A 10,251-nucleotide genomic window follows, 5' to 3' on the forward strand; every position below is an offset into this window, starting at 1 on the left:
AGACTGTATATTAGGATTAATTATGCATCTCTTCTTCATTCCACTATCCAAAAAATGAAGTCAATATATATATATATATATATATATATATATATATATATATATATATATATATATATATATATATATATATATATATATGGGATATGGGCTATGAATGCTGCCATCTTGCACATTTGGAGTCTGTGAATGTAGCGATCGGGGGACAGATCAGCAGCTGTGAGATCCTGGCTGACCTTACTGTGAGCCCATCTTACATGTTAACGATGATGTTTCACCTCAGTTATATAACATTACATAACTAATAAAAAAACAAACTCACTAGCACAACCATTTACAATGACAAAAAACATCTTTGAGTCCATGTCCTATCCACTAACATGGAGGAGACATAATTTACGACCTATACTGCAGCCAGACAGTATATGAGCTTTGGCTTCACTTTGGGGAGCTGTCTTATTCCCCATCTTTATATAGTCGAAGTCCTATACCTTATTTCTTTACATCCAATGCACACACATTTGTAGGCAATTGTAAATATAACAGTATAATATACAATTTGACACATTACATCTCCTTCATTTGATCGGTTCAAAATGTGTAAACATTTCACAATTGTACACAGGTTTATGTGTCGATGAATTACTGCCTGGAAACAGTTAGCAAGCAAACATTAGAGATTCCAAAAAGTTAAGCGCTGGCAAAAAAAAAAGCAAACAAGCACATTTATCAAAATGTGGAACTATTCTTGTGAGGACTTTCATATCTTCAACAGATACAGTTTTAATCAGTGCAGCTGCTTGGCAGCTTGGACTTAGTTGTGCTTTGAATATGTATCTGACACACTTTACGTCTTTATGGCTCAGGTCTATTTTAATACAGCTGCATGCATTCTACCTTGATTTCGTAATGGGATATAACAAAAAAATCCTGCTCAGCATAACTGTGGCAGAATGCATCAGGTGTAGACACTGATGAAGGACTGCAGCTGCTGCTGCTGATGTGCTGTTTTCGTCTGTTTCATCTATGTAGACGTCTTATCTGGGCTGCGCTCTTGAAAAAATAAGATTCCTGAAAAAAAAAACACAGAAAGTAAAAGCTTAAAAGCTCTGAGATCCCCCTGTTTGCATCACAGCTGAGCTGCATGCTGACAAAGAACTAACAGGGTACTTTTTTTTTAGCTTGGTTCTATATTTCCTGACAGAAATTCTACTCCAACTTTATCAAGTTTTTTTCTGTTTTTTTATTGAATGCTGCATTTCTTCTTACCACAATGAAAAAAATGTGTCTGAGTTGAGTTTGATGATTTAAACCTGGTAGTAGTCAATCTGCCGCCAGCTTTTCAAAATAATCTCATTAAAGTGAAATATGTTCACACCTTCATCTGTGGAAAGAGGCAACTGCTGACTTTAACCCAATGTCTGTACTTCCACCGTCAGTGCACAATGTGTTAAATTACCTCGCACTAATTATAGTGGTGCTTGAGAATGCAACATGTACATCAGCAGCCAGTACCACATCATTTAATATTTCCATTTCGAGCTTGTGTCATGAATCCTTCCAAAATAATCGCTCAGCCAACCTTGAACCTTGCAAAAACATATTATTTGTGCCTGAAGACATCGGTGTATCAAGGAGCAGTGTCTGTCAAGTGCTTGGTCATATGAGGAGAGTCAGCAGCTCAGGAATGACCTCCATGGTTTTTTGTAAGGCCGCCATCGATGTGATCCAGGGAATCATTTTAAAAAGAAAAGTTTTTGCATGGGGCATGACACTCCTGCCGTCTTTCCACCGAGCCATATTTCAGGATTTGTATAGCCAGGAGTACACAACAACTGAAACTGAATCACTTGACGGTTTCACAGAGTTGAAATTTATTGTCTCATCTTCTGTTTACAAGCCCGGTCCCACACGCACCTATAAAACCACACTGCAGCTACTACGGGTCAAAGTCAGCAATTTTGTAAGTAAAATAGAGGTCGAGAATCTGTCAGGTTTTCTGCCAACCTACAGCTTTCCTGTCTCTGCTCCCAAGTCATAAAGCAAAAAGTTTACTCTGCTCAGCTGGTAAGGCTGACCACTGATATTATATGGTGTACAGTGCAGTATATCACAATGTCTGAGATGTGTAGAAGCACCACGGTGCAATGTGGCAGATATTACAGCGTGTCTGCCACTTGTAATTTACATGACACATGCCCTCAATTCATGCACTCCTGAAGGTTAGGCCATGCATTCATTTAGGCAGATCAATATCCTTTTATTTAGTATAGTGCTCTTAAATGCCGACTGTTGCCTTGTGAGGAAAATATCAATGAGTCTCCTCCAATAATGTTTCTCAGCGCTCCAGTTTGATCCTTGAATATGTCTGTCAGGAGGAAACATTTCACTACACGAGCGTGACAAATAGATGTGTCAAAACAGAATGCATCACCAAGGCGGGCTTTTAATATAATTATTAACTTTGACTTGCCCTCATTTTTCAAACTGCCGGTATTGGGGGGACAGAGTCAGTGGCATTTTTCTTTAACTTTGTCCGGTAACTCTTATGGGCTGTCACATGTTTGTTTTTTTTATATTATTTGAGTAAAAAGGCATTTTTTAGGCTTAGAAAGTACAGTTCAACCTTTCAGAATTTTAAAATGGCCCTCACATTATCTGCTGTGGTCAAGCAGCCCTAGTTTCTCAGACGTATTCTATGTCCGTGTGTTTTTACGACTGATGACTCCTTGTTCAGCATGTAGAAGTCAAATCTGTTGAAATGATTCTTCAAAGATCAACTGAGTATATATTCAGTTGGCTCTGTTTTTGATTTTCAAATAAACTGGTATGATTTATAATTTTACTGAGAGAAAAATATGGGATTCCTTGGTCAAGACTGAAGAGCAAATGTGACAGGTCAGAATGCAAACCCTCTGGAAGAGATTCAACACTTGTATACGTCACTGCCTGTTTTTAAATAATCTCTGGAAACTCTCATTTACTAAATAACTTTTGTTTTAAGCTATTACTTATGTTGCTATTATCCCTTTATTCTACCACTACTTTTAAAAAATGTTGTATTTTCCATTTGTTGTCTTATATTTTAGAGTTTGTAGAACATAATTTGCCAATTTTAAATTTTATTGTATTATTTTGCTGGTTGCCTTATAAGTTCTTTATTCTTGTTTTTTTACTTGTCTTTTTTGTGAAGCAAATACTGTTTTAAAAGGTGCCACATGAATCAAGTAATTGTTATCATAATCATTGTTCTTTTAGTTGAGCAGTATGATAAACCCCTCCCCCCTAACAGTAATTGCCCAATCATAGTTTTGCAGTCCTCTACAGAGCAAACCACACATCAACATGGATGTATTAAAGGACCAGTGCTACTGCTCGGCCCTGCAACCAACCAATATAACAAACGTCCTCTGTGACTCAGAGACGACTGCTGTAAAACTATTGACAGTGCACCACCAGCTATTGAGATATGAAATGATTACTCTTTGTAACCATGGTGTTAGAAAACCGTTCCAAATTAGTTCTAAAAAAAAATCTGGTAATTTTTAATAACTCTTATTTTCTGAAAATGTTGTTCCCCTGTAACCTCATTAATCATAACTCCTGGAAATATCCTTACACTAAAATATATTGTATTTGCTGATGTATTTTGGGATTATTGTAGTAACACACATTTTTCTACCATTTGCTTTAGCTACTTGAAGCTCCAGTAGAGATTCCTTCCATTTCCCAGAGTTACTTCTTAAACTCTTGTGAGTCCTTCCTGACTAGTAAGATGCATATGGAGTGGAGAGGAAACGCGCAGAGTGACAGTAATAGTAAGGGAGGCAGAGTTTCCAGTGAAATAATACTGAGAGAGGAAAAAACCCTCAGCATGTCTTCCAGCTGCAGAGCAGTGAAATCCGTTGGGGCTTCTGTCATAGCAGAAATTGGTATGTCTGCCTCCTTCTCCAACGGATATTTCTCCTCTGTGACGGCTCCAGACAGAAGCTTTACGTCTTTGATTCCGAGGCGGACACCAAACCCTGATGTTAAATTCATGTTTCACATAGATGAAAAAAAATGTCTCTCAGCATAGGATTGTATCTATATTGGAAATACATGAAAAAGTGGTGGAAGCTTAAAAAGTGGACATATGTAGACTAGAATAATCACCTGCTTACAAAACCATTTGGAAACGTAGCTGACTTTCATAAGCAAGGACATGCAAAACCCCAGGTGACACTTTGCTAAGCAAAAGCCCATTTTCCCTCTTGAGTAAACCCCTCCCCTCTGGAGGAAAATGTGAAAGGCTGCATATAAGGAGTAGCCAATAACATAAATAAGATAGCCAGAGCCTTAATTAAAACTGTTTAAATGCTTCTGAGCAAGTAGCTTGTCATGTTTCTATTACAAAGTCAGATATTTCCTTATATTATGGGATCCATAAGGCTTCTCTATGCAGCTGTTAAATATATTGGGAGCTGTATGAAAAAGGTTACAAGAACAAGGACCTCCACAGAGAGACAGACAATAAGGAGGAAGCTGGCGAACCTGGACAGGACCCACCTACATCACTATTGTCCTTGTCTCTCAACAATGACGTAATGGAGGAATAATGCACCCAACTGTTTTTCTTGCTTCACAACATCTGGAGCGATTTGTCATCTGCTCAAATTCACTTTTCAAAGACTTTGTATGGCTCCACGACGCCCCTGAGACGGAAGGCCAACCGTGCACTATAGTCTTCTTTATTGCTTGAAATCTCTTGTTTCACCTGCCTTGATGGACTTACTTTCTTTGCAATTAAACTAATTCACCTGGGTAAATAAAGCAAACACATTGCCAAACTCCATAATACACCTGCAAAATAATGAAACCTTCTCGTGTAGCATAAAGTTTGAATGTGTAGAACAACTTAAAGGAAAGCAATGGCAGCACATTTACCATCACGATGTAAACATGCCAACATGCTGACAGTCCGAGAATTAATGAGAATCTGGTCTGAGACGTTTGGATATACTAAATAATTTATGCCATCATGCACACATGGCTCCACTGGTGCCTGTGTGTGGGTGGCTGTGTCAGGGCCTGTGTCTCTTCCCTTCGGTTTAGCAGCCCTGGCTGTCTGCACTGACATGCTGCATAGCACGTCCACTGGTTATGCTAGGAAAGGATGGGGGCTGATTGTAACACAAATACTTCAACACGCCCACAAATGGTGTTGGACTATAGATACACATATATCCAGGTTGCTAGGTGGCAATTATGGCATGTAATGAAAAGATGAGTATGGTTGGAGTGGGACAGTGTAGGAGTCTGTCAGCTCTCTAAACGGACAGGTTGTGTTGACGTGTTGCGGTTGATTGGAGACCGAAGGTTAAGGAGCGATAACTGCTGCATTGCTGAGATCGCCTTCAATGTCTGGGGAGCACTATTTGTTCACAGAGAAAATGTAAGTTCCTGTGCTCCTCCAGAGGATTATGGTAGAGGATTGGGGCATGCGGTAAGAACCAGGATATTCATATTGCTCTTATGAAAACCTGTAATCTCAATTTGTCGTTGTTTTTGTAAAGTTTTATCTAATCCAGGTTCCATGGAATTCTTACACTGCACAGATGCTATAGGAAGGAATGGCTCGGTGTCCAGATCCCAGGATACCTAGAGCAGGATTTCTAAAGCTGGTGTGGTTCATTCAAAACAATCCATCATATTTTTTTTGCCCTTGAAGACAGTTATTGTGGCAAATTAAGCGATTGTACAATCATTAATTGCTGCTGTGACCATGTGAGAAATTTGGCAGATTTTGTATCAACCAAGACATAACAGGACAAAGTGGAATGGAAACAGAAAGAACTCATTCAGGGAGTTCATACCTAAGACCATACCTGTGTCCCCCATGTTGAAGAAAGTGAAAAAGCGAAAAATCGAAATCCTATATCGACCCGTTTATCCAGATTTGCCGCAAATTTAATGGATCCTTCCTTTGGTCATGTCTAAGTATTAATCCCGCTGATATAGTATTTTATGTAATAGTCAAAGTTAAGATTTTTATTTTACAATTCCAGCACATGGGTCTAAAGTGCATGACCCAAGTGCATGAAAATTATAGAGGACACAAATTAGTAAATTAGAATGAAATTCAATTTCCTGTGAACAGAGGAATAGATTTTTGGTTCTTAGACCCCAGCGGGAAGTTGAATACCATGGAAGCCTTCCTATGAATTTGGAGCTTTAGCAGGAAGGAGCCTTACCTCCAGAGCCCAAACTTTGGTGATGGGGATTAGAAATGGAGCACGAACATTGGACGTCTGATGGACGGTTAAAGGTAGATGACCCAGCATCCAGAGTTGAGGTGGTGCAGGGGTTGAGGTGGCCACTCGTTGATCGCTGTACTGACCTGACAGCTGAATGACAGGAAGGGGAGAGAACACTTTAAACTTTGACAGCATACAGGTGGCTCAAGGTGAGTGTGTCAAGCCGTGATTGAATGGAAAGAGGTAATTGGCGGTAGTTATCTCCACCAGCCAATTACCTCTTTTCACTGTTCATGTGATTTAAGAGGAATGCGCAAAAAGACCTACTACCGAGCTTCAGTCAGTGCATGTCCAAATCCACTTTTGCCAGTTTACCACAGGAAAAAAGTTGCTGCACCATGAATATAGTATCAGAGGGCTGTACTGTGTCTAAATACTGCACCGCAGACTTCAGAGCAGCTGTCCGTCAGTCACACAACTGCTTTTCACTGCCGGTGCACCAACAATGTGCCAAACCACACCTCATTTTAACACCAACCTGCCTATGGGTGCTCAAATTGGTTAATCTACTATTTATACGTGAGCACTGAGAACAAATATGAACTACATTGATCTGATATTTGCGCTCACCGCTTCAGCTGTAAGATGGGGCCAGTAAGGTGCATCCGTTGATTCCCAACATCAACTAATGCGTTGAGTAACGCACAAGAAAATATTCCACCTTCGAAAATACATTTTTGGAAAATATTAACTCGTAAAAGATGAAGAGGCAGCAAAAAAAAAGAAGATGGTTCTTCATTTCCGCTTGATGGTTGATTTATTTGCAATGCATTCGTAGAGAAACATTAGAAAGTCAGTGAGGTAGAATTTTACTTCACTGATTGTGCCGCAGAAATGAGGCTCGGTGTTCAAAGCCTCGTCTATGAAATGGTGCTGACCTCAGCCTGCGCTACAGTTCTCCTCAGAGTGGATGTTTTCAAGGTTGCCTTGTTTGCTCGACACCAGTAGTTAAATGAAAACATTCAAAACACAAAGTCTTTATGACCTGTTATATTGCTTAGGGCCATGCTAATTACGACCCAACACAGCCACTGTATTATACAACTTAGCCGATGTTTGGCTGCTGTGTATGAAACCACTCAAAAGAAATCATTCATTTTACAGTCAGAGCATTCAACTTATAACCTTTAACCATAGGAGCTGTGGGCACACAAGCTGTGGAATTTGATCAAGCACATGCTTGGAACGGGAAGTGCATGTGTTTATGGAGAGAAATTGGACAAGACAAATATATATATGGCATGATCTACAAATTAAAAATAAGAAATTACACATGAGCACAGTGATTTATATTCTAATTTACATGCAAATGTCAAGAATTGTGAACGCATGAAATCATTTTATAAAAGCACCACAAACTTAAGAAATATTCAATGTACAGATTTTTTTTTTTTACTTCACAGATTTGATCATCAGAATAAATGTCTGAGAGCCTTTGTGACATTATTTGTCTGTTTATTTCAACATTGTTAAATGTTGGATCATATCGCCTGAGACAGGCTCCATTCACACATTAATATTCACATGTGGGGTTTTGAGACAAAGGTATGATGCATTTAAATACTTGTGGAAACTGGGACATCTGAGCTTTTGGTGAATTCATGTGAAATTTCAAAAACATTCTCATGAATACACAATACATTGAATGTGTTGATTATTACTCATACATTTACCAACAATAGAAGAACATGTATTGATTAAATAAGCTATGGGGAGGTGTTGTTCTTCAATTGGAAAAACAGTCAGTCCAGGTGAAAAGGTTTAATAAATTGCTAAAATAAACGACTGCTCTAAGCGATTAGTTTTCTCCTTCAGATCAATATTTGGATTGTAACCAGTTAAACTCAGTGTTACAATGAAATGTTTGTTCAGCAGAACGACAATTCTATTTCAAATTTTTTCCATCACACCAACGTTATTATCACACATGGGGATCTGTGTGGCTTCAGCATTGAAAAAATGTAATGGGAAAAAAAATGGAATCAAAATGTTTGATATTAGATAAAGCATCTATGATTTTGTGAATATGGGCATCTTTTATTTTGAACTAATGGTAGTGCTCCTGTTTCCTCCTCCTTTTTCTTCTGTATCACTGCATCACTGTTACCATAGTCAAAAAACACTTGATATAATATACCCAAAACCATGTATGAACATAATATATACCTTGCTGTGGATTTACACCTGCACTGACATGGATGGTGCATTTCCTTTCAACAGCTTGTTGATGTGTCCCTCCACTGAGCTGTGCTGCTTGTAGTGATGCTGGTGAGATACATTTAACAGGAATTCAAATAACAAGTTAGTGTGTATTGAAATGCAAACTGCAGAACTGTACCACACATCATAATGTATTCATATCTGTACTTTATTTCTTACTAGATTTTCCTTGCTAGTGAAAAATATGCATAACATTTTTGAAATGTGGCTGAAACTACAGGGTGACATTATCTGCAGTTTCCACACAACAACAAACCTGGATGGATTATTGATTTTTGTTGTAGTAAGTTGTGCTGGAATGGTAAATTATTATTAGTGTTATTATTATGATAAATCATACATAGAGCAGTCAATAATTTGTTATTAAATTTAAAGAAAGCAATAAATGTGAATTAATACCAAAGGAAGTCTCCTTTTTTGGCTGTGGCATTAGCGAGGGAGTGAGAATCTATGTTTTCTAATCACAAAGGATTATCACACCAGCCAGCTTTCAATAATCATTACACGGGATTTGACACTGTGCTTTAGCTGATGACTTTATTGACTGAAATTGTGTCCCTGTTTTCTGCTGCGGTGCTGTGTTCTTTAGGCGAGAACTGATACAGAGGAAAAACAAGCATTCCCAGTACATAAGAAGTACATGTACAATGTAAAACCATGGCATTCAGCCTGCTGAAAATAAAGTAAGCACCCAGGTGTTCACTGGAAGGCAGGTTTAAAGCCATTCACACCAACATACATAATACAATTATAACTTATTTCTGATTCGGTTTTATTGTTATTAAATGAAAAATGATTTTTTTAACAGAAACTCTTTCTCATTACGACATCATGTCTTTATCAGTTGTTATAACAAGAAAGTCCAGCTCTTACATGAAATAGCATGATATGAACAAGAGCTCTAAAGACTGCTTGTGTGCCAACCAGAGATTATTGTGTCTGTATCTGGTGTCAGATTAAACTCTCTCAGACTCTCAGCGTGTCAGATACCAGACCAGAGACGTTATCTGCAGAATAATGGACATCCTCTGCCCTCCCGTCAGACCTCTTGACAGAATGAGCAAAGAGCCAAATGACTTGACATTTCGAACAAGGGTCCACATCCAGTTTCTGCAGTTTTCTCTCATCTGAATCAAGGCCAAGAAAACCAGCCTCTGTCTATCAGGAGAGCTAAAGCTAACATTCCTGACCATGGGCCTCTCTGGAGACATGGACTTTATGTTTCGATGTATGTAGCTTCATTAAAGAGCGACTTAAAGGGAACTCCACCAAACTCTGTTCATGGGAGAACTACTGCAGATAATAAACAGCCTTTGTGTCTCCAGGGAAAACTGTACAGTCTGTGATGGTGCAGGTTTGGGCATTGTAAGTTTGTTTCTCCCTGATGCCTAAATGGTGGCCGAACCGAAACAAAATTAATTTAAAAAAACCCACACACAAAACAACAGCGATGAGAACTGCTGTTTCATTGCTAAGGACAATTAGAAGTTGAAATTTAACTGTTAACAGTTTAAAGTATACTTCATTACAATATATAAATATGTGCAAAACGTTTAATACAAAATTAAACAGTAAATAAAACCTAACCCAAGTTCAATAATTTAGCACTAAATACCCATAATGCTGCTGATATGTTGGGCATGAGGCCACGCGGGCCTCTGCTTTTAGATGCATCCCGTGTGTCGCTAGTTGCTTTATAAAGTCGGCCGTGTTCGTCCCTTTACACAGCATTGTT

The 10,251-nt window shown here is 38.6% G+C and overlaps 1 long non-coding RNA gene across 1 annotated transcript; it reads right to left on the reverse strand.

Moving 5' to 3' along the window:
• Positions 1-439: 439 nt before the first annotated feature.
• Positions 440-8,566, reverse strand: LOC109638425 (uncharacterized). The gene is made up of 3 exons (XR_002203332.2): positions 8,463-8,566; positions 6,234-6,386; positions 440-1,071 (listed from the first exon to the last, which is right to left on the reverse strand). It is a non-coding gene; the product is annotated as an uncharacterized lncRNA (long non-coding RNA).
• Positions 8,567-10,251: the final 1,685 nt, after the last annotated feature.

This window comes from Paralichthys olivaceus, chromosome 17 (genome assembly GCF_024713975.1).
Source record: "Paralichthys olivaceus isolate ysfri-2021 chromosome 17, ASM2471397v2, whole genome shotgun sequence".
Taxonomy (NCBI): domain Eukaryota; kingdom Metazoa; phylum Chordata; class Actinopteri; order Pleuronectiformes; family Paralichthyidae; genus Paralichthys; species Paralichthys olivaceus.